Below are 24,133 nucleotides of genomic sequence, written 5' to 3'. Positions count from 1 at the left end.
AGGCGGTGCCAGCTTGGATCGGGTAAAAAAAGCAAACTTTCCCTTGCCACAAGAACACACCTGCCACCATATGTGTTCCAGAGCCCTCCGTTTGCAATAACTGGGAGGAAAGGATTGGGATTGTGTCCACTGGCCTTTGCTTATGCTCCACTAGCATTTAGTTATTTATGGGTGTGCCACCTTTCTCCAAAAGGGAATCCAAGGTGGCGCACGACAAAAAAAAAAAACAAGTGAAAACAGCCAATAAAATTCAAAACATTAAAATCACCTAAAACATTATAAAATTAGATAAAAAATATTGCAAAAAGGTAAGGCACAGATGAACCGAAATGCATCTGCCATGGCCAAGCAACACCAGTGGCAAATGCAAACGTTATTATGATGGGCATGTACCTTCCTTATATATCCATTACACTTCAAGAGTAAGATAGGCCGTTAAAGAGCCGGTGTGGTGTAGCATTTGAGTGTTGGACCTACTACTGCTACTCTGGAATCAGGGTTCGATTCCCCAGCTCAGCCAGGAAACCCACTGTTCACCTTGGAAGTTACCCCGTCAGTCTCAAGGGGAGGGCAATGGCAAACCAACTCGGACCAATCTTGCCAAGTAAACCCCCATGAGATGTTCACACGTGGTGATGCATAAGGTTGTGAAACAACTTGGAATGTAGACCTTAGATTTTTTTGAGCCAAAGATGCGCATGATATGACAGCAGGTGTATCAAAAGACTGTCACCTTGTATTCTGGAAAAAAGGTTCATAGTAGTTTGGGCAAAAGTATGGGTTAGAGATGTGTTTACTGTCTTTTTCCTAGGAGTTGTGTCATCTCATGGCAGTCAAAGTATGCGTCCAGTAGAGTATATTCCCCATGCCCAAAAAATTAAACACAAAAACTGGGAGATCGTGTTAGCAGAATGACTGCTTATTACTTCTATGCTGTCAGTTTTCTACTTTGATAAATAAAGCAACGCATGCATGAAAAGAAAGTGGATTTTGGTTACAAAGTGGTTGGTTGTAAAAACATAAAAAAGAGCCCACATCCAGTTGTGTGTGTTTGTTGAACTTACGTAAATGCAAAAGCAAACTTTTGGACCAGCTTGTTAAGCTAGAGAGTAAAAAAATTCGAGACGTACCTTTGAGTGTAACACTGTTAATATATGGTAATGCAACATGGATAATTGGCAGATGTGGGGGCCCTCGTAGTTTGGGGTCCTTTTCAATAATCCTTCACCTCCTCTGCGCAAAGAGATCTTGGTAGGCACCTTATGAGAATGCAGCAATGAACTTTCCTAGACTTATGTCTACTTCGTCAGATGCATGGAGGGAAACATCACTCCATCCAGATTTTCTTCCTGTTCTTTGTTGACATACTGTATTTTAAAAACGGGTCACCGTATACCAAACCCACAAGTTTTTACTAGCTATGGCTATTGATCATACAGGCCTGAATCGAAACTTCTTTCCTAGGCGACCGAGTCACTCCATGTGGTTTGAGGAATAGACGTTAGAACGACACAAGCTATTGCGACCCTTCTTTGGGCAAGTTTGGTCTCAAAAGGTGCGGCAAGATCACTTTGCAATAGAGGAAGAAATTTTATGAAAGGACATGAAATTGAGACTAGCAAGACACTAGGGCTGTTTTCTGGGGAGAATACTCAGGGTAGCGTTCGAAGGAGGAATTCCTTGGCTGGAGTTGTGTGGAAGGCTTAGAAGGCTGATGTGTGTCACTAAGCGTAAACAACAAAATCCAGGATTAGATTGGGAGGATGGGGAAAGCCTGAGAAGCTGGACAGATTCAAAAGGCAAATGCATGTGTGTCCGTCTGTGTGTGGTATTTGTATGCCAGAACAAATCCCTTCTTACAAAATGGAGTTAAGTCATCTTCTTCCCGTTCTTCTACCCTTCAGGACTGGCTTATCACCGTTATACTCATGTACATTCTGGATTGCACAGAACTTTAAGTCTTGGCTGAAGTATCATGGCGTTGTTGTATTTGTGTGGTTTGTGTGTTTGACAGTGGAACATTACAACATGTCCAAAAAAGTAAAGATGGGTTGAAAAGTCGTAATTTGGAACTCCAGGTGCGTCAGAATTACAAGTCTTAAATCTTCCTCATCGTGTGGGCAGGCAGTTGAAGTTGATGGAGTGATAGGTCTTGGAATCTAAAGACAGGTAAATGCCATGTTAACACTGTTCTGCAATAGGGCATGATTGACAAGAAGCCTGAATACTCCTCGCTGTAGAGTATCAACTGTTGTTGCCAGTACTGTGCCCTAGCGTTAATAATAAGCTGATTGCTGCCGCATGCCTCATCTTTATATTGGACTTAAAACTGTTGACCATTAGGTTCGCGTCTGGGTCAGTTTGGCTTAACCTTACACCGCAGGAATATCTCTGTTTGCAGCTGTTTTCATGGCCCAATGGGATCATGACTTGAGTGGAATTCTGGAATTGGTAGTTTTGTGAGAGATTTAGCCGTTGTGGGTGTCAGAGTGGATCTGGCGCCAAAGATACAAGACAAATCCCAGAATTGAGCAGGGAAGTTAAAGCAGTGTCAAACTGCATTATTTATTCTAGCAGATTAGACCTATGACCTGGAATCCCTTGGTAATCCCAAAAGAGTAACCCATGGAATCAATGAGGAATGGGGATTACACTGATGTAGGTCCCTGATGTTAGGGGTCTGCTTAGATGGAACTAAAATAGACCTGAGGCCAGGGAAAAGGGTTTTAAACTGAACATGTGTAAAGCAACTTTCTCTCTCCCCTGGCCCTCGGATGATATATTTATGACTAATGGGTCCCAACAAGGTGGGGACACTATGGGTTTGATTAGATGGGAAGTTGTAGTCCTGGGAAGAAGTAGGATGTAGGATCAGGGATTGGCAAAAATCTATGTGCTGGGTTTGGGATGGAACACTGTTCCGGCCTCCCCAAAGTGGAGTTGTATTATTCGATGTCTGAAGCCTTCAGGAGAACCCGTTCCACACTAAACAAAGCTGTATCACTAGATTCTGGCGTTAAACTTAACTGGCCAAGACAACATCCTAGGGATTTCCTGGAAGATAGTTTGGTGATGGGATGCTGAGAGCGCTCTGGGCTGAGAACCTGGTGTATCCCTGCCTGACTGCAGGTCCCAGAAATTCTAAGGATGCAATTGAATTGCGTATTTTAAAATGGGGGAATTTATATGCTGGGGTGATTGGGTCAAGTTGCAACTGCATGGTAATAAGTGGAAATGTCAAGCTGCCGGGTTGGGAAAATGCAGGGATGTGTGAGTCTCCCTTATCTGGAATTCCAAAATCCACAATACTCCAAATCCAAATTGTCCACATAACATAGGAATGAATTTCAATGTTTAGATGCTTTTTTGCGTCATCTCCAAGATGATTTCATTCGTATAGGCAAATACCACTCTAAAAAAATTCAAACGTCCAAACAAACTCGGTGTCCCAGGGCAAATTGAAATAAGGGGTACTCAACGTTTGGATATTAAAGAAAGGAAAGTGTATGAGGAGATCATGGGCTGTTAAAGTGGAAACGTAGTGCTATTTTTTCCGTTAACAAAGAGTCTTTACAATGAGCTTTTTTTCTTTTTTTCTCCATAATCTTTTGACTCTGCCCAGCCTATCCCGTTCGCCTTGGCCTCTGTCGATCATAGTGGAAGCTTTTTAAAGCAGCAGTTGGCAATTGGAGGATGCCAAAGAAGGACTGGAAAAACCCATAGTTGCAGAAACAGGGTGTGGCAGCAGGTGTGCTGTAAACAGTAGCAATAAAGAGAAGTTAGGAAAGAGGAGGTTCTAACCAACTGTCGAGTCTAGCGGGGGTGCCTGTCTACAAACATACAAAGTAAGTCCTGGAGACATACAAGTTACAACACACAAAGTAATGTAGGGGTGTTTAATTACTGTAGATAAATTGTAATTTGGGATGCCTCAGAATGCAGTCCAAATGCTTCGAAGAAGCCTTTGAAGATGTTTCCAAAAATCTTTCATTTTTTTTGTACTTTTGCAAGGCCTTAACCTGACCTGGCTGGTTTTCATTGAGGTTTGCGTATTGTTAGTTTGTGAGTAAGAAATGCATTGAAACGTTTAAGGGAATGCAGGAACCTACATTTCTCTTTCCAAGGTTATCGATACCTTATAGGACCAAATTGTTCATGTTAAAGAAATAACCTAGGAATGCTTCATTTTGTTACCTTGGGGTGCTGTAATATGATGGAGTAGGGGTATTTCAGCCTTTTAGAAAGGTGGTGGGAGGGTTCTCCGAGCGGTAACTAGTTTAAAACTTTAAAAACACATCGGTTTTTGCAAAACCAGAGTGATTTTCCAAACCTTCTGGTATGTGTTTTTTTTTTTCGTGTCTAGATTTTTTTGAGCAACCTACGCAGCTCAGCACTGTAAATGCCACTTTCCATTTAAGGTATGGCACCAACAAATTCCATGGGGTATATTTTCTGTACGGGCTGTTGCCGGTCGTCTCTTTTTTGGGAATTCGCCAATCGACACTGCGCTTTTCTGACATGCTTTCTTCTCTCTCTTTTTTTTCTAAACAGGAGGAAGAAGATCTTAAGTGGGTCAGGAACGGGCCGTGTGGGAGATAATTTTCCGGGACCTACTTCCCAGACCCGAGTGAGTAGTTGTTGTTTTTTTGTGCCTTCAGTCATTGTCCAACCTACAGCAACCCTAAGGCAAACCTATCACAAGATGTGGTTCAAAGGGGCGTTGCCATTGCCTTCATTCCCAAGTTTTGGCTTTGACGCAGATGTATTGGACAATCTGCGGAGAGAGTTATTTAGGTGCCAAAACACACGTGCAGAACTGATACAGTTTGAGACCACTTGAATGCCCTGGCCATGGTAGGGATGGTTGGGAACTGTCCTGTGAGCACGTGAACATTCTCTGTCGAGGTCATGGGGCACAATAGAACTACAAAGCCGCCTAGAACTCCCTAGCACTGGATCTCATGTCTGTTTAAGGCGGTCTCAAACTGGATCATTTCTGTGGTGTGGTTTGATCACCAAAAGCCGAAGACTACTAGAAGCCTGTCCAGGTAGCGGGATGACTTCCTAAACTTTTGATGCCTTTTTTGAGGCTCCGTTTCTGTATTTGATGTTTGCTACTGTGGGTTTTGGACACAACCTGGTGCCTTCTGGCTGCAACGCCGGCTGAGATAGGTATTGGCCGGCCCGGGCCGGGCTGGTGAAGTCAGTCAGATCATTCTGCTTTGGAGCAAATCATCGCCTGGCTTTCTCTTCTCTCACTGAATAGATTGGTGAGGAGGATTGGGTCCATGGTGCTGTTTGAGACATAGTAGCACGGGCCTGTCGGCCTCGTCTAAACTGTCAGACTATCCTCTCTCTTGGTGGTGCAGCAATAATCAACGCATCAAGTGTGACTTTGGCTTCGTGGGCTGGTTGCTTTGCGGGGAGTTGGGATTGTTTTCTTCCATTTGGTAGTGAAGACCTATGTCCACTGCCCTGTGTGTTGCACCATTGCTAATAACCGGCGGTTCGCTATCAGACCTATGACGTTGCGGCCATTTCAGGCTGCGGGGGCATGATGGCAGCCATAACCATAGTAAAAATAACCTCTAGCAACACACACCGATGGATCAGGTTCTCTCCCCCTGGCTCTGCAATTGGTGGGTGGGCATACTAAATTCCCTGCGTCAATCCCGCCTGTGGGCACACAGCAGGCCTAAATGCCCCTGTGTGCGCTCGGAGTCGCATGTTGGAGAGAGACTGTCAGAGAAAAATGGGTGTGTTGGGGGTACGAAAAGGTTGCATGGTGCTGTCGTTAGAGTGGAGAGGAGAATTTTCAGTGTATTGTACACAGTTGAGCAATTTCTGCATGGTTTGGGGGGGGATAAAAATGACATGTTTTAAAAAAAATTGGGGGATGGGAGTGCAGGGGGCCCGCGATGGCAAGCCCTGCCCTCAATTGGACGCCGCCTACTTCTAAATTCTTGTCAAGGTCTTCTGCACTGTCCTTATGTGAGACTGGAACGCAAACTGGGGGGGGGCCCTTTCTGTGTGCAGGCCTTTTCCTCCTCATCTCACCCAGTCCCGCAATGTCAACATAATCCATGCTGGGAGATGGCTGTGAGATGTCACTAAACAAGAAAGAAGTAATATGTCCAAATCTGTCTTATACTTCTGTTCATTCTGTAAATGATTTTGGCAAGTTATGTTGTGCTCGTTTCAAGTGTCACAACACCTAAATGGGGTCTATTTTTTAAAATATGGCCAGGTTTTGTAATGTTGCTTCCCTCGAGTGTTCTGCGGAAGGACCCTGCTGAACACAGCTGGGCTTACTTCAGGATAAAAAATGCATACAGTGTAGTATCCGTTTGGCGCATGCAATATGTCTCCTCCGCTGTGTCCAAAGTAATATACAAAATGCAAGAACCAAATAGAAAGACCATGATTCTCCTGCAGTTCTGGCACTGCATTCCTTCCCCATGCATACCTGGTGGCAAGTAGTTAAAGGCTAGTAATTAGTATACTTGTGCCTCTTTCAAGTGGTTTTGACGTATGGCAGACACCTAAGTGGTGGAACAGCAATGGGTGGGTTTCGAGGGCCTTGGGCGGCTTACACATCAGAACCACGTTTAGTCTTCCATTTTTGTAGGCGCTCGCACTCTACTGAGTACCACATAGCTATGGATAGTTATACGAGCAAACATAAGGCGTTGTGGTTCAAATATTTCTCTTATAATCGTTTTAGTATTTGGCTGCGCGCTGGAGTGTCTCTGGTGTGAAAATTCGAAGCCTGTAATTGGAATTGTTGGTGTTCTGCTGCGTTCTGTGTGTGGTGTGTGTTGTGTGGGTGGGGGAATTGCAGTAGTGTTTGTTTGTGTGGAATGGGAGCATTTTGCACACATAATTCCCCTCCCGCCTGTTGTTGGGCTTTCTAAATAAAAATCATGAAGAAATGAAAAAAAAGTCTTGTGATGTTTCAACCCGAGTAGGAAGGGGTAAAAAGGAAATCTTTTCTATCTGAGGAGCTCTGCATGGCATGGAATAAATAGAGCTACATTTTACTTCCCCTCAACTGTTCAATACGAATAAGAAGTTTGCTTCTCATGGCACTACTTTTAGAAGTTGTTAAATTTGTGAATACCTGCGTCATTAGGGGTAGCATTTATTCTTCTGAACAAATGTGTAACTTTTGCTGAAGCTTTAATGGTACTTAGCCCTGAGGATTGTATGCTGCCCAGGCTGAGATTAACTGAGGGTTTAGACACCGCTGATGTTCCAATGTATCGGCAAAGAGCAATGTTGCACATTGTGCCATTGTCTGACTCAATTATTCTCCCTTGGGTCCTGGCTACTGGAGTGGTTTCTTGTTGCGAGCAGTGTTGGCGAATTTATATAGTACCACAATTCTATGAGTCCAAAAGAAACGTGGACCGAGCAATCCCAGGACATACTCCCCCCAATCGTTTTTCTGCTTAGATTACATGCGCAATCTTTGAGGAGTCTAAATCGAGTCTTACAATTGATATAATTTGATAACGTGGATAGCGTCTGCAGGAAACGTCGTTCAGCGAATAATATGATATCTTTGGAGGGGTTTTTTTTGAAATTTCTATATGCTTTCAAAGCTAACTCTGGGTAGAGTAGGGTGCGATGTGGGGCATTAGCGCTTGTGATGTTTGTCTGTACCGTTGAAAGATTTTATTATGGGTGAGCAGCAGTATGCACGCAGGTCTGGCTGTTCAGTATTTTCGTGTTTATTTATTGCAGCCCCTACAAAATAACAAGTGCGTGCGTAGACACCTTTTTAAGTAAATAGCATTGCTCCGGTTGTAATAGTTGCCCATCGACTGTTATCCATATAGAACAGAAATACATAACAACAAATACTATAGCACCCACACCACCTCCGTGAGGGCTTGCAGTAATCATGCCAGCTCATTTTCCAAAGTGTGACAGGTCCACGTTGGGATGCGTATTGCTGTTACAGTAACAGTCATTGATGTTTTTTACCCAATTTTTGAAAATAGGCAAAAAAGATACAATGGTCCCTCCACATTGGCTGGGGTTAGAGGACACAGTGACGGCGCACCGATGAAAAGTGGAAATACCGCAAATAAAAAACCACTAGTTTTTTACCTGAGAGAACGCACCGCGATGGTCACCTCAGACACAGGGTGGACCACAGAAATAAGGCACCGTGAGCGGGTGACGCTAACAAATGGTCCTATGATAGGAATTTTTTTAGTGTTCCTATGGATTTCCAAGATCCCCAGTGCAAATCTTATTCAATTCTCCAGCTAGTATGATTTGTCGCTGGGATTAAGCCTAAAGAATGTCTAGGAAGAGAACTATATAATCAAATCCACAAATAATCAAATCCAAAAAGTCAATGGTGGGAAATGGTTGGGGAGGGCTGACTTATATAATCATAGTGGGCAAACCAAATTGATAAGAATTTGAGATGTTTATATACATACATTCTGTATAGGATCTTGGTTTTTGCCAGTTAATAGAGGGACACTATTTTATTAGTATTTCCCATGCTGTTATTTAGTGGGACTTTGAAACATCTCACAGAATTTGGTATCCATGGGGGGGGTCCTGAAACAACCCCAACAATCTAGGTCCACTGAAATTAATGTCTGTTCCCATTAGCGAAAATGGAAAAAATTACAATGGAGAAACCAGGGCCAGGGATAGCGAGAACATAAGCCATCTTGAATGTAACTTGTTTGGCAGCTCTCTGATGCCTTTTTATCTTTCCGTGAAATCTGATTTTGACTTGGGTGTGTTTTTCCCATGCTGGTTTTAGGTCTTCGTGCGTGACTCGGGAGGGCCTTTTGTACTAATATCAGTATAGAAATGGAAATGCTAGACGTGTAGCGTACGTAACGCGCCAGTGCCGGCTTCTTTTGGACCAAGGTGCATGCACACCATCCCCCACAGTGGCTTCTTGCGCCATGTTGAAGTGACCATGATTAATCATGGCTTAGATCAGTGGTTTGAGAAGTTTTAAAAATAGCCTTGTTCAGTTGAGAATTGCAACTGTTAGTGGTGTTTGTTTTGTTAGCAAATCTTTCCCTCTAAGCCAGCTAGAGGGTTAGGACACCTAATACTGTATTTGAAGGGCATTTAAGAATGGCATGCAATGCGGAAAAAATAAACACACCATGGTCGGTCATTGCAGAAGGTAGCATTGCCCCGTGTTTTGACTCGCTGTAGAGAGCGGGAATATGCCAGTGATAGAAAACAACAATTGGTGGAAACAAGGTTACAGTATTTCAGGCTTTGTTTGATAAATTGCTAAAGAATAAATTTCGACTGGTCTAAAGGTAGGAGAGGAGGAGGCGGTGGTCATCTGTTATGGATATTTTTTTTCCAAGTGGCCAACCAGTTTCTTGCATAATGGAAGTCCAAAGCAACCTTTTGGCTCATTCCAGGGAGAAGTCAAGGCTAACAGCCTCAGAGCCGGGTCAAGGTCGTTTACGGTTGGGAACAAAAGGATGGGAAAATTGATTTTCCCAGATGGTTGCTGAACAGTAACTTCAGAATTCCTCACTGTTCTTGAGGCGGCGGCAGTGGGATGCGGGGAGTCAGAATCTAGCATCAAGCTGGAGGATCTCATGATTCCCTACCATCCTGCTTTAGAGGCACTCAGAGATGGGCAACGTGGCTGGGCGTTCTCCTGGCCCGTGGCTCTGTATCTTCTTGTTATGATGTGTGTGTGTGCTTAGGTCGTCACCTGTTGTCGTTAGATGCTTGGACGTATCCCTGACATTGGTCAGGATGCCGGAGCCTTCGGGAGTTGGAATTCCAGAAAATTTCATTAACATAGAATGAGAAACTAGGACAGAGTGAAAGGCAGAAAGCACCGAAAACCCATACAATCGAAAAGACGGTTTAGTTTCCTTAAGCAGGATTGTGGGATTAGGGGAGTTGCAGGCACCTCACCACCCCAAGAACGTTTTACTGGCTGGGAAAGATGGCATGGTGCCCAAATGAAGACACTATAGATTTCTCTCTTTAATCTTCCCATCCCATCCACTCCAAGTTGAGCTCCCTTGTCCAGAATTCAGAATAGTCCAAATTGTCCAAATGTGTGCTGAGATGGGCAACCTTTGCTTTCTGAGGGTTCCAGTGTGGCACACACTTTGTTTTCATACACAGCAGTATAAAAGATATGGATAAAATACCTCAGATATGTATAATAAGGTGTATATGAAAAGGAAATGAATTTCAAGTTTAGAAACTTGGGTCTTATCTCCATATATCTCATTGTGCATAATGCAAAAATTCAAAAATTTGGTCGCCAAGCATTTCAGATAAGGGAAACCTCACACACCTGTAATGTGGAAGGGATCATAAATATGTCTTTAATAGTTTACCTAATCTCAAATATGAATCCCTAAAGTTGGAAAGAGACCCTCAAGGCCATCCAGTCCAACTACTCCCTGATCTGTTTCTAAAAAAGGAAATATCTCATAATGCAATCATTTTTCAGGTGTGGGTCACACTACAACATCACTATAATGAAGCTGGCAACAGGGCTTTGTAGGTGATAGCTAGCACTTTTTAAGTTGTATGGAAATAGACCAGTAGCTAGTGGAGCTTTCCTCAGCGAGGAAATTGTGGTGTTGTTCCCCCTGTAGCCAGCTGCTAGTTAACAATTTACTTTTCAAGAGCTTTATCATCAACGTGGTTTTAAGGAGAGGAAAAATTCTGACAATGTGGGATCTTTTGCCATGTTTCTTTTGGGCAGGAGAAACCGGTTGTTGTAATTGGCACACCCTTCAGATCCAGTAGCCTTGAATGGAATCTGCAAATGAGTAGGTGAAGCTCCATTATCTTGCCTAGAGGCTGGAAAATGGGTGTGTGTGTGTTTGGGGGAAACACTGAGCTGGATTCTCTGCTTTGACACGCACCAAACAGCTAAAAGTTTAGCAAACCTTGTACTGGCAATAATAGCTGGTCGCCTAGTGTTTTGCTGTGGCTGTCTTCCAGCTTGGAAAGTCCAGACTAGGAAAATGGAAGAAATGATAGGAGTGTCAGTGGCATTCAAGATCTAGAAATCTGGTTTTTTCACAAGGTAAGAGACAAAAACAAAAATGAGGTGCATTGAGTGGGAGTTCCCGTCTCCCTTTTGATGATCTGCTCTATGTCCTGATATAGCAGAGTGCAAAAGTTTACTGTATCAGTTAAAGCATATTTTAATGGGTCCTTTCAGACAGTATAACAGTTTTAGGTATGACCCCTCCGTGACTCTGAGAAGTAGACCAAATCCTCTGTGGCTTGCATCCACACTGCAAGAAATAATCCCGGTTTAACATTGCTTTAACTGCCACGGCCTCTAATGTGGCCCCAGATGCAGAAGCAGATGGCAAATACTATAGAACTTTGACTAAGATGGACTACATGGCACACTTAAGTAGAACCTCACTGGTGGTTGTAATGAAATTGCCCTAAGAAACATCATTACTTAATACAGGATGGAGCGCCAAATTTTGCCTCTTTGCCACTCTCCATCCAGCAGTGTAACAACTGGTGCAACCAAAGCCCCACAAGACCCCCTTAACAACTTTTCTGGTTGATATTTTTTGGCCCCCCAGAATCCCCAAAATGATTTGTTTTTTCACCCCGAAACAATTGGTCTTTGGCTCCCAACCAGGCCTTCAAACATACCTGGTTCCTTGCCCTGTTCCTTCATCATTGCCAACTGGCTCCATCCAGGACATACTGACTTAGCCACAAGAACAACTGTGTGTGTGTGTGGTATGTGTGTGTGTGTGTGGTGTGTGTGTGTGGTGTGTGTTGTGTTGAAGTGCCATCAGAAATCTTGGCTGTTCCGCTGTGAAACAAAACCCCAAGATGTTAACCAGTGGATTGGCTTCCACCTCCCATCTGCCCATTCTGTACCGTCCATGTTGTGCTTTCACTCCAGCCAAAACATTCAAATGCAGAAATAATCCATTTTGCAATTACTTTAAAACTGCCTTGCTCAATGCTAGGGAATTCTGGGAAACTGTATTTTTTTTCCAGTTTTTTTTATTTATTATTGAAACAATACAAATACATATGTAATATCTCTTATTCCAAAACGATCTTGCACCACTGATATTGAATACAGGAAGCTTAGTTTTCCCGTAGTTTTGGCAACCCTCTTTCCATTTTATGCTTCATATTTAGTGCTGAACCGTTGCTAAACTCATCAGTTTTTGGACATATGAGATCAATGTCTCCAAGATTGCTAAACTCATTCAATTTCAAAATCCATTCTTCGAAGGATGGAGATAGAGTTGGCATTTCCCAGTATTTGGCAATAGATAGATTTAGGCAGCATTTTATTTAGTGCAATATAGTGAAAACACTGCAAACTCATCCTGGAACTAGATTGTTCCGAAATATCCAATCGTAATGACTTAACAAAAATAACTCAGGGGTGAAAATGGGAATATTTTTTCCCCACTTGCATTTGTTAAAGATGTCTGTGTAATCATGATCCAAATTTTTTTTAGCCGATTTTTCACTGCCACCAAAGTGATATAAGGTATCCTATGCCTCCTTTTTATTGTTACAATTTCCAACAGTAAGAAACAACCGTTTTAAGCCAATCTAGCATCTTAATTGGGGTCAAGTAGCCACCTAAAAAATAAACTTAATAATAGTTATTCTTTTCTCTTAATTTAACAACGTTTAAGTAAAACGGAGGTTTTCATGAGTATCCTCCACACATTGTCCCCAACTGGTCCAATAGGAGAATAACTCTAACTCTGCCAATGTCCTTGGGACCATGTGTATGCATGTGAGACTTAACGTTTCTTCCATGCATTTCCATATTCAACAGAAGTTTTATACAATTTTGATAAATTATTTTAAACCTTGACCCACCTCTAATAATTTTATCAAAGTCCTGTCCGTTTTGACGCCCTATCATCCCATGCTCCAAGTGATCTCTTCTCCAGATCATCTACGAATTGCCAATATTTAAACCAATTTTTGTTAAATAAGGATCCACTCAGCCTTTAATTCCTCTTTAGTTTTTTAGTTTCTTCATTATCGAGCCTATCTCCCTCCTTATGAGAATCTCACATCATACAACCTCCAACTCTTTGAGTAAGACCGGGACTTTTCTTTCTTATGAAAAGCCTCTTGCGAGAAAAGCTCCATGCTTGGTAAGTGTCTGTAAAGTAGTTTTTTATATTATAGAGTTCCAAATAGAGAACAATGCATTTCTCACAAAATGCTGTTTGTGAATACTTTAAGACTATGAACACCTATTGATAGCACAGATTCATGCTATGCCATGCCTAGCTCCTAATCCGTAAGATCTAAAATAACCATCATTTTCTCATCACGATAAATAGAAAAAAAATCCAAGTACTCTGATCCAGGACATAGCACAACATTTACATGAATATAATTTCAAAGTTGGGTAAACCATAATGCCCTCCCCTGTCTCTACTATCTTGCATAATATCGTAAGTTTTTAATTTATTCTGGTTTCCTATTATGCCACAAAAAAGTTTTATGATATATCGTTTTCACCACCGATTTGAAGATTACCCTTAGTTTCGGCACGAATTGGTGAATGGTCTGAAATAAAAACATATCGTCCTCGCGGCAAGAACGTTGATTTGAATAATACAATTTTTCCCTAACCAATGAAGATAGTTTTGCGAATCCCACCCTTTTTAAATCAGCTTTAATTTTTTCTGCCACGTTGGTGTTTTAATTGGTTCTTAAAAAAGGGTCAGAATTATCCTTTGTCAAATTTACAAAACCTAAATAGTTTAATTTGTAATACCAGGTGAAACTCCGTAATAGATTTCAGTTCTCTCTTCCTCTTTCCAGTAAGGTTTTTTAACCAAAGAACCACTTTTTTTTCTTATTAAACTCTTAAAACTTCCTGCCCTAGAGTAACCACAAACTTTGTTAGGAACTTCCTCAAGTTCCTTTACTGGGAACTGGGTATTTTTTGAGACATTTAGGCCTTCTTGTCATAGAGCTTCTGGTAACCAACACAAACAAACTCAGTTCTCAGAATTCCGCTAGTACTGAGCCAGGGCAGTTAAGACAGTCTAAACTAGATATATTTCTGCATGTGTGTTTTGGCCCTATGTCACTAGTTTTGCACTCCCAAGGGCAGGTCTGGCTATGGTCATGAAGGCTTAAATCCACGGAGTAAGACTGAGCTAGATTGTTTATTCTCAACTGGTTTGTAAATCTCCATTGAGTAAATTGGTCTGACTGGTAGTCGAGAAGATGAGCCAGTGTGGGGCATACGTGGTTTGATGAACCAGGTTCAATTCTCAGTTTTGGTTTATGAAACCCACTTGGGTGACCCATGGGCAATCCAACATGCTCTCAGCCTCAGGCCAAATAATGAATGAATAAGATCTAGACGGTAATAATAGATAATAATAATGAAGAATTAATAATAAATAGTTTATGTTGCTCCTCCTTCCCCCGGCCTCGTCCTGTGGATCAGCAGAGCGGTTGACCAGTTACTAAATAAAAGCCACAAGTGTTTGACATAAATTCAATTAAAAGGCAGCTTAAAACAATAAAATATCCACATCAAGCATAGAACAATAGCATCAGCAAGCAGGCAGATCATACACAGACAAGGGCCATGTCATTCATATCCAGGGTATTCATATCAGGGAATAGTATTCTCGGCTGATGACAAACCACTGACACAATCTTGGCCAAGAAAACCGCATGATAGGTTTTCCTTAGGGTCAACCGTAAGTTCGGAAACGCACTAGAAGGCACACAACACACACAATACACTGTAGTCCAGGTCGATTGGCAAGTTTTAATACTGAAGGCATTGAACATGCAATATGGGGAAAGGGCTTCTAGAAACCTGTGCTTGAATAAGGCAGTAAATAAGACTGTAATCTTGTAAATAAACCAAACAACCAGATAATCAAATGTCTGTTTAGCCACTCCTGTTTGTGTCCGAGAATTCCCAATGGTAACTAAGGAGGATGAAAATAAACACAGGGCTGGTGAATTCCCCTCAGGCATGTAAGCTGAGCTTCACGAAAAGATGCAAGTTGCTGTTCCAATGAGGGATAAATTGTCTCATGCCTTGCCTCGTTTGTCTTGGCCCATCAGACATAACCACCGAGAAGTGAACAGCACCCTGCTTCAATGCTCCGAGCCAATAGAAGCTACTGCAGGGGGTTCATTTCTTCTCTCTCGCTCCGCTTAAATTATTTCCAAGGAAAATGCCAAGTTGGATGTTAATTTTTGGAAAACTGCTCTTGACAGGGGGTAGATGAGGTTTCCCTATATTTCTTTATCTCCCCCCCCCCCTCCTTACAGATGGGAACCTGCAAAATAGAAAGACTCTCTCTTAACTGGACATAGTCAGATTATGGCCTTGGGCAGCTCTCTGGATCAGTGGAGAGAAGCATGCTTCTGGGCCTTTGTTTAATGTCAAAAATAGCTGTCTGAGGTCTGGATATTTTAAGATTCTCATGTTCTCTTTCCCATCATAGAAACTGGAGTTCCGAAACGTTGTTTTTGTTGTTGTTAGAACTACAACCCTCCAGAATTTCCTAGACAGTTTCCCAGTGGGTGGGCTGAGAAATTGTCAGCCAGAAAGCAATTTTTCCCAGACTAGCATAAAACAGATCAAAATTCACTGCACAGGTCTATGAGTTAAAAAACAAAATAGGAAAAATGTAGTCCCAGGAGTAAAAACAACCAGAATCCTGATTGGATGATACCTTTTTTCTGTTAGGAGCCACCAAATGTTACAAAGGATTGTACATGCTTGCAGGTTTTGCAGAGTAGCAGGGTAATACGTAAAAAGCAAGGGATGGGGACAAAACAGAACGCTCAGAAAGAGGCTAGCCCCGGTCATAGATATCTGCAGGCAAGATCCTCTTCAATAAGTAGGGCCTGTACAGATAGCCGCAAAATAAAGCTGCTTGGGTCCCTTTGGAGGTATGCTGTTTAAATGAGGCATGGTCGCTAAGAGGCCAGAAGCCAACACCAAAGCTTACAACCTCTCTAGGAATCTCGAAGTACTGCCAGTGCAACTCATGGTTCAACATCTGTTCAGACATTGATCTTATAGATTTGGCTGGGAGAACTTACAAATGCCTAGCAACCTTCTAGGTTCTCCAGCACAACTCTAAGCTCAACGTCTGTCAGGGAGTTGCTGTGAGGACCTAGAGATTCCTAGAGAGGACATAGTAAGCGAAACCACAAATAATCAAATCTGCAAAAGTTCAAAGCTTAAAATGTGAGGGACAACTGTACGGCTAGGAGAGGGCGGTGGTGTGAGTCCCCATTTTGTTGTGTGCCTTCAAGTCTTTTTTGACTTGGCAAATTTGTTCTGACAAAGGTTGCCATTGTCTTTCCCTGAGGCTGAGATGGTGTGGCTTGCCTCGGTCCACTCACTGGGTTTCATGGCAGAGAGGGGGCAAGTAGTGATGATGATACGGTCTTTTTGGCACCAGATGCAAACTTTTCCCCCTTATTCTCCAAGGCGGCATTTATGACTCCTGCTTCCTGCTGCTGGTTTTAGGTTGTGAATATGTTCTTTCTTGCTGTCAATTCCGTGTCTGGTTGTTTTTAATAGTCTGTTTCTTCATTCATTGTTTGTGTAATTTTTTAAAATGTATTTTTAACAGATTGTACACACCACGAGAATTTAGATTACTGGGCATGTTAAAAGGTGCAATAAATAAACAAATGTCCTCTTTTACATTAATTTGGTTGAACACGTCCATTGCTAAAATAGCATTTAATACCTTCTCATTTATATGCTTGTGGTTTTCATAAGATTGTCACTGTTCTTTTATTGGTATTTATTGCTTTTTTTAATCTGCAGCCTCTGCAAAACTGTATGTTGGCTCCAGGCGGGTAAGCAATATAGTGAGGCACAGTAATTTGTACAGTGAGCCCTCCGCCTCTCATTGAGTGTAGGGCACAGGACCCCATGAATATGGAAATACCACAAATAAAAAGCATATTGTTTTTAACCTGAGAGAACTTCCTAAGGGATCTCGAGATCCTCCAGCACAACCCTGTGGTCAACATCTTCCAGAAGCTGACCATAGAATGCACACTGGAGGACCTACAAAATGGCTAGAAAATGTTTCCTCTATAATCTCTAAGTTCTTCGGACATCTCTTATGGCCAATTTCCAGCAGAGTTGCACTGAAGCACCCTAGATATTACCTAGAGAGAACATATTAATCAAATCCGCTAAAATCAAAGCTCAAATGTGGAGGGCTGACTGTGTTTGTGTATGGATTACCTCACAATTTACAGTGTTTTCATTTATAAAACAAATGGAAGGCCTTTTGAGTCCATTTAAAGTAAACTTTTACATTCCCTCCTTCCTTTCCCCAGCTTGGTTAAAAACTCACAACCTGAATGATCACGACAACAGGAATTACATCTTGGCTACCACCCGCATGGGATCATGGGACTGGGTGCCTTCTGCAATTTTAGCACAGAGGCGACGGGTGTGGGCCAGAAGTTTCCTGGGATCACGGCCATACCTTGCTACATTGGCTGGAAACTTCCGGAATGCCCATTTTGAGGGACTACTTAATGATCCTGGGGTAAGGATTAATAAACTGTGTGCAGAAGGATAACCCAATGGATCTTAGCTCACTCAAAATCCCTCTCAATGTCATGAGGCTTTCCAACAAGTAAGCAGGGATTAAGGAATGCTCTCTCTCGTTGTTTAACTGTCCATAGAATCAAGAATCCTAGAGTTGGAAGAGACCACAAGGGCCAATCCAGGTCAACCCTTGCCCAGGCAGAAACTCTCAATCAAAGCATACCCGACATATGCCATCTAGCCCCTTGTTAAAGACTTTCACAGGAGGGAAACCTCAACTACACTCCGAGAGAGTGTCTCCCTGTTGAACTTCTCTTGCTGTCAGAGAAGTTTACTCCTAATGTTGAGTGGAATCCTCTTTTCCTGTAGCTCACATCCATTGTTCCAGGTCTGGTTCTCTGGAGCAGCAGAAAATAAGCTTGCTCCATCCTCAATAGGTTCACCCCTTCAAATATTTGTGACAGGGCTAATCATATCACATCTTAAACTTCTCTTTTCCAGGCTAAACATACTGAGCACCCGAAGTCTTTTCCTCATAGGCATGGTTTCCTAGAAACTTTCACCCATTTTGGTGGCCCTCCTTTGGACATGCTCTCAGTTTTCTCAATTGTCCTTTTTAAATTGTGGTGCCCATAACTGGACATAGTATTCCAGGTGTGCCTGACTACTATTCCAGGAGTTGAACTGAATGACTTTTGTTGGTCTCTTCCAACACATATTCCTGTGATTCTAATTGCTTGTGAAATCAGAGATGGAAAAAAGATCCTTGGGGGAGGGTGGGGATCTGACTCCCCAGCATTCATTAACCATGTTTTGGGGGTTCTGGGAATTGTAGTAAAAAGGACCTTATCCATATTCACTTCCTATCAAGTTTGCAAAGGATGTCCACTTTACACTTTTGTTCCTCTTTCAAGGAAGGGGTTTATCTACCCCACCACAGGACCTATGGCTTATCATGCCTTGCTATATGAACCTTCCCAAGTCTTAAGTTGTGTCTGGTAGGGTAGGATTTCTCTCGGCCCCACCACTAATCAAAAGTCAGTCTGTGTGAGGATACAGGATAGGGTCTTTTTGGTGGTTTGCTCCCAGCCCTACAAGATTCACTTCCACAGGAGGATAGGCAGGGCTGCCTCTCTGCTTTCGTTTTGCTGGCAAGCAAAGGCCTTTCTGTTCAAAGAGGCATTTATTATTTATTTATTATTATGAGATTGTCATCTGTGGCTGTCTGATAATGTTTGATGTGATTTGCTTTATATATCTGATGGTTTTTTAATTTGTCTTTTCTTCCTATATTGTAATTTTATCTATTCCTCTATCTAATGTTATTACTTTTAGAGTGTATGCCTTGGGCAGGCTTTTATTATATCCTTAATTTTACTGCCTTTGTACAACAGCACTGTGTATAATTACAGCGCTTTAGAAATAAAGTTTAATAATAATATAATATAATAATAAAATTCATATATACCCCTTCTCTTCTCCCGGAAGACCCAAGGCTTCTCTCGGATAAAACATTTACAATTTCAGTAAAATTCAAAATAATTTAAAAACATCTATGTCACAGTATAAAATCACATAAAATATACAAAGTTAAGAACACTCATATAAAACCCACCTGCCCAATGAAAAACTTCCGCCATTCTTTGTTGCAGGGTTGCGTGCTGCATTTTTAAACTTTATGTGTTACTCTCTTAAAAATATTTTACATTTAAAAACGTTGATGGATTTTTGATATAACTTTTCAAGTTGTGTTTTAAATTGCTTTATTTACCAAGTTATTAGCTTTGTTTCTTGCTAGCTTTTCTAAGCTACCTTGGGTCATGCTTAGAAGAAAGATGAGGCATAAATGACAGTAAAATAAATAAATTGTTCTAAAGGTTTCTCTTTCCTTCAAAATGCTCAGGTATCTGCCCAGTGAACCGCGACACCATAGACTATACATCCGCTCCAAGAAACGGCACTGGGAACGCCATTGTGGATTGGGTAGGAGGCGCAGCTGAGTCCCTGAACTGCATGCCAGGCAAAAACTCTGTCACCCTGAAGAACCGGAAGGGCTTTGTGAAGCTGGCATTACGACACGGGTAAGAGAGATAAACATCTTCCTTATGAAACCCTTCGACTCCAAGCTGGGTGATTGGCCAAATGTGAATTGTAGGGCCACAGTATGAATCACAGAATCATAAGAACGGAAAGAACCCCAAAAGCCACCCATCCAACCCCATTCTGCCATGCAGAAAAACACTATCAAAGCACCCCTGACAGGGTGGCCATCCAGCCTCTGTTTAAAAGCTAATTAAGTAAGGTGGCTATATTTATAGGCAGTGTGTTCAATACTTAAAAACCAGTGGCATAGAATCATATTGGGAAGGTCTGCCCGTGGCCCTTGGGCTGTTTTTGTGCCCTGCAAGGGTCAAAAATATTTCTTGATTGTTTTGTCCCCAAATGGCCCTCTAGAGAGTGAGGCAAACATTACCACATTTCTTTAAAAAAATTAACTGTCATTAAAATCACTACAACATAAACAATACAAATAACTTAGATTAAGAGAAGAATAAATAACAGCAAACAAACAACCCAAGAATTGATATTTCATCACCTGAACCAAACAACCCACCACCTAAACATAAATCCTTCCTGTTCTCTTCATTTCTTCCTCTCTGTATCTAAACCACTATTCAAACTTGGGCTTTTATTAGTTTTACCTTAAAGTAATTTTACTTTGTTTTAGAGAAACCAAGTAATGACAGGGAAATCTTGGTAATGAAGGAGGCTGTGGATATAGTATATCTTGATTTCAGTAAGGCCTTTGGCAAGGTTTCCCATGACATTGCTTGCAAAGAAGTTTGAAAGGTGGGCTAGACAAAGTAACTGTTACATGGATTTGTAACTGGTTGACCGGCCGAACGAAAAGGTGCTCAACAATGGCTCCTTTCATCATCCTGGAGAGAAGTGACCAGTGGGGTCCCACAGGCTCTGGTCCTGGCCAGTGCTATTCAACATCTTATCATGACGTGGAACAGAATTTGGGCATACTTTATCAAATTTGCAGATGAACCAAATTAGGAGGAACAGCTAATACTCCAGAGGACAGAATCAAGATTCAGAATGACCTGAATAGACTAGAAAGCTGGGCCAAAGCAACAAAATGAAATTCCACGTGGGAGAGTGTAAGGTACTGCACTTAGGGCGGAAAATGAAAAGCACAGATATAGGATGGGGACACCTGGCTGAATGAGAGACTTATACGTGTGTAAGGGATCTAGGAGCCCAAGTAGCCACAAGTTGAACATGAGTCAACAGGTGCATGGCAGCTAACAAGGCCAATGCGATTTTAGGCTCCATCAATAGAAGTTATAGGTGTCTAGATCAAGAAAGTAATAGTGGTCAGGCCCCACCTTGGAATATTGTGTCCCAGTTCTGGGCACCACAATTCAAAAAGGACATTGAAGAAACGAGCATGTCCAAAAGAAGGACTAAAAGGTGAAGGGTCTGGAAACCATGCCTACGAGAACAACTTAGGGAGCTGGGGATGTTTAGCCTGGAGATAGAAGGTTAAGAGTGATATGATAGCCTTTTAAATACTTGAAGGGAGGTCATATTGAGAAGGAGCTAGCCTTGTTTTCTGCTGCTCCAGAGACTAGATCTTAGGCAATGAATGCAAGCTGCAGGAAAAGAGATTCCAGCCTCAATGTTTGGAGGAACTTCCTGACAGTAAGGGCTGTTCGACAGTGGAACACACACCTTCCTCGGAGTGTAGTGGAGTCTCCTTCCTTGGATGTCTTTAAGCAGAGCTGGATGGCCATCTCTTGAGGATGCTTTGACTGAGAGTTCCTGCATGGCAGAATGGTATGTGGATTGGATGGCCCTTGCGGTTTCTTCCAACTCTATGATTCCATGATTACTTTAAATTAGTTTTAATCACATTTGCACACACACACACACACACACCACAACACACACACACACACACACACATTTTTAGGCAGTAGGCCCCTTTTTTAAAAACAGAAAATAAACAGATGTGGAATTCTGCTCACATTTCTCCAGTTTTTATTTTCAAAAGGCCTCTTCCAGGCCTAAATGTCCCTGGAGAGGGCTAAAAGAAGGCCACAAATACCCACATTCCCCTAAAGGGTATTCTAGGGACAATAATGGGAGAGAATGGTGTTGCAGTGTGTTCGTGGGGTCCAGCTCTCCAAGGTCCTCTAGGGAGCCAATGCGCACCCTTAGCCTTCCACAGTTTGTCCACCTCTGATGGAGGAGCTTAGAAAAATGACTTTTTTGAAAGAACATCCCATAGACAACCCTGCCCACTGGCATAGTTCTGTGGCAGAGTGTGTGTTGTGAATGCACAAGGTTCCAGGTTCAATCCCTAGGAGCCTCCAGATAAGGCTTGGAAAGACTTTTCTTCTCTGCAAACCTGGAAGTAATTGTTATCAAGGTGGAACCAAGAGGAACTACAGTTTGGCTCAGCCTAAGGCAGCTTCATATGTTCCTTTCTGCTAGGAGCTGTAATCCCCAAAAAGGAACTTTACTAATCCTCTGCGAAAACTGTTTTTTGTATTCTGGAAGGAAGGGTTGGTTCTGATGTCTGAATTGTGTCACCTTACAGAGCAGATCTGTTTCCTGTGTACTCGCTCCTTTGGCGAGAATGAGGTCTATGAACAGGCATCGTCTTGAAGAAGGCTCGGGGCAGATGGGTTTCAGAAGAAGTTCCGAAATACGTTGGCTTTGCTCCCTGCGTCTTTCATGGACGAGGCCTCTTCTCCTCCACCACTGGGGCTTGGTGCCATATCCAAGCCCATTACCACTGTTGGTAACCTTCCTGGGGGGAAACCTTCCTTGGGCTTAACTGGGAGCTTGATCTGAAGACCAACGTTGGCTTGTGTACTTGTGGACTTCATAATTTTGATATGGTGTTTTTAAAATATTTTGTTGCATTTTGTACGAAGCAAGGTTTGGGGTAAACAACTTTTGAAACTGATGCTACTCATGCCACCAACACATAACACATGAGTGTGTGTGTGTGAGCTGAATAGACAGCACACCCTATAAAAAAATGACTTGCTGAACATCAAGATGGCCATGCCCTGGCAACAGATGTCATTTTAAGCAGACTAAATTTGAAGTTTCATCAGGTTTGCTACTGTTAAAGAAAAAGTAAAGCTCTTTTGGGGTGCCGTGGCTGAAAACGGCCTAATCCAGCCCCAAATGAGTAGGGGATTTGGCCACAAACTCCCCCAAAGCTAAAAAAAAGATACAAGTGGGTGGAAGACCCTTGGACTCCAGCCTGGACATCAATGCTGTATAAGATTGCAAAGGGCTGCACGAATTCCCACCATCTGCTATATAGCAGCTCATAGTGAAGACAGCACATAGAGTACATAGTGCTGCTGGTGGACAGGGCAAATGTAGAACAAATTATGGCTGGCTGAGAGATTCTGAGAGCTGTAAGTCCCAAAAGGCAATTTTTCCAAGTTTAAAAAAGGGATGTTCTTTGTGCTTTGTTTTGGTAGCACAGCTGCCATTTATGGTTGGGATGACTTTGATAAGTGCAAAAATACAGAACATCTTGTAGCACCTCACAAAACTGACTGTGGAGGAACGGAGTGAGGACTCTTTCTCTTTGCACGCCTTCTTCGCTCACTCCTGGAGGGCAAAAGTGTGGGCATGAAGGTTTTCTTCCCCCTTTCTTTGCAGTCATTTCCATTTTTATATTGTTTCCTTTCACATCCAGTTGAGTCTAACTGATGGTTAAATGGCCAGTCCATTGTCTCTCTGAGCACTTTGTTTCCACAGTTGACAGCTGGCAAAAGTTCTTCTTCACGTTTAGTCAAAACCTCTTTGCCTGTAATTGAACCCACTGTTTTTGGTCTTGTTCTTGTGACTGCAGAAATTATCCAATCTTCTCAGGTTGCTTTTCCTTCCATCTCTTTCTATGTGATAGGTGGCAATAGCCTCTTCAAGTATTTGAAAACCTATCTGTCTCTGGCTCCAACACACCCAGCACCCTTACCTTGACAACAAGTATATATTGGGGAATCTTGTTGAAACCCTGGATGGTCATCTATCAGGGATGCTTTGATTGAGAGTTCCTGCATGGCAGGGGTTTGGACTGGGTGGTGCCCTTGTGGTCTCTTCTAACTCTATGAACTGTTGATCAGGCAGCATTCCTCTGATCTACCTGTTATGCTTGTAATTCTGATCAAAGTAATGTTTGTACTTCTCTTGATTGCTAACTTGCTTTTGACCATCTAGATCTCTTTGACTACGGTATCAATCACAGCACCAGTGTGCTATGGAGATGGGAGAGTGGGTTTTAGACACCAGTTAAGGAAGGCTCAGCTATGGGGCTGCAACCTCATGTGAACATTTGTCTTATTTTGATCTTTTCTTTCCTTTTAGTTTGGGGAAACCCATCACCATTCCCAGAATCGAAAATCCAAGCCAGAAGGAGTAGACTGTTTACACACCTCCTCTACATGAACCTCGTGATTAAACCTTTTTGACAAGTACAAGACGAAGTTTGGCCGGCCAGAAACAGAGGTCTTGGAAGTCAATTGA

General features: G+C 42.3%; 1 pseudogene; it reads left to right on the top strand.

Annotated features, from left to right (window-relative positions):
* The first annotated feature begins 8,133 nt into the window (after positions 1-8,133).
* Positions 8,134-24,133, top strand: LOC121925119 (annotated as a pseudogene).

Source organism: Sceloporus undulatus, chromosome 3 (genome assembly GCF_019175285.1).
Source record: "Sceloporus undulatus isolate JIND9_A2432 ecotype Alabama chromosome 3, SceUnd_v1.1, whole genome shotgun sequence".
In the NCBI taxonomy this organism is placed as follows: Eukaryota; Metazoa; Chordata; class Lepidosauria; order Squamata; family Phrynosomatidae; genus Sceloporus; species Sceloporus undulatus.
This window is presented reverse-complemented; position numbering and strand designations above follow the sequence as displayed.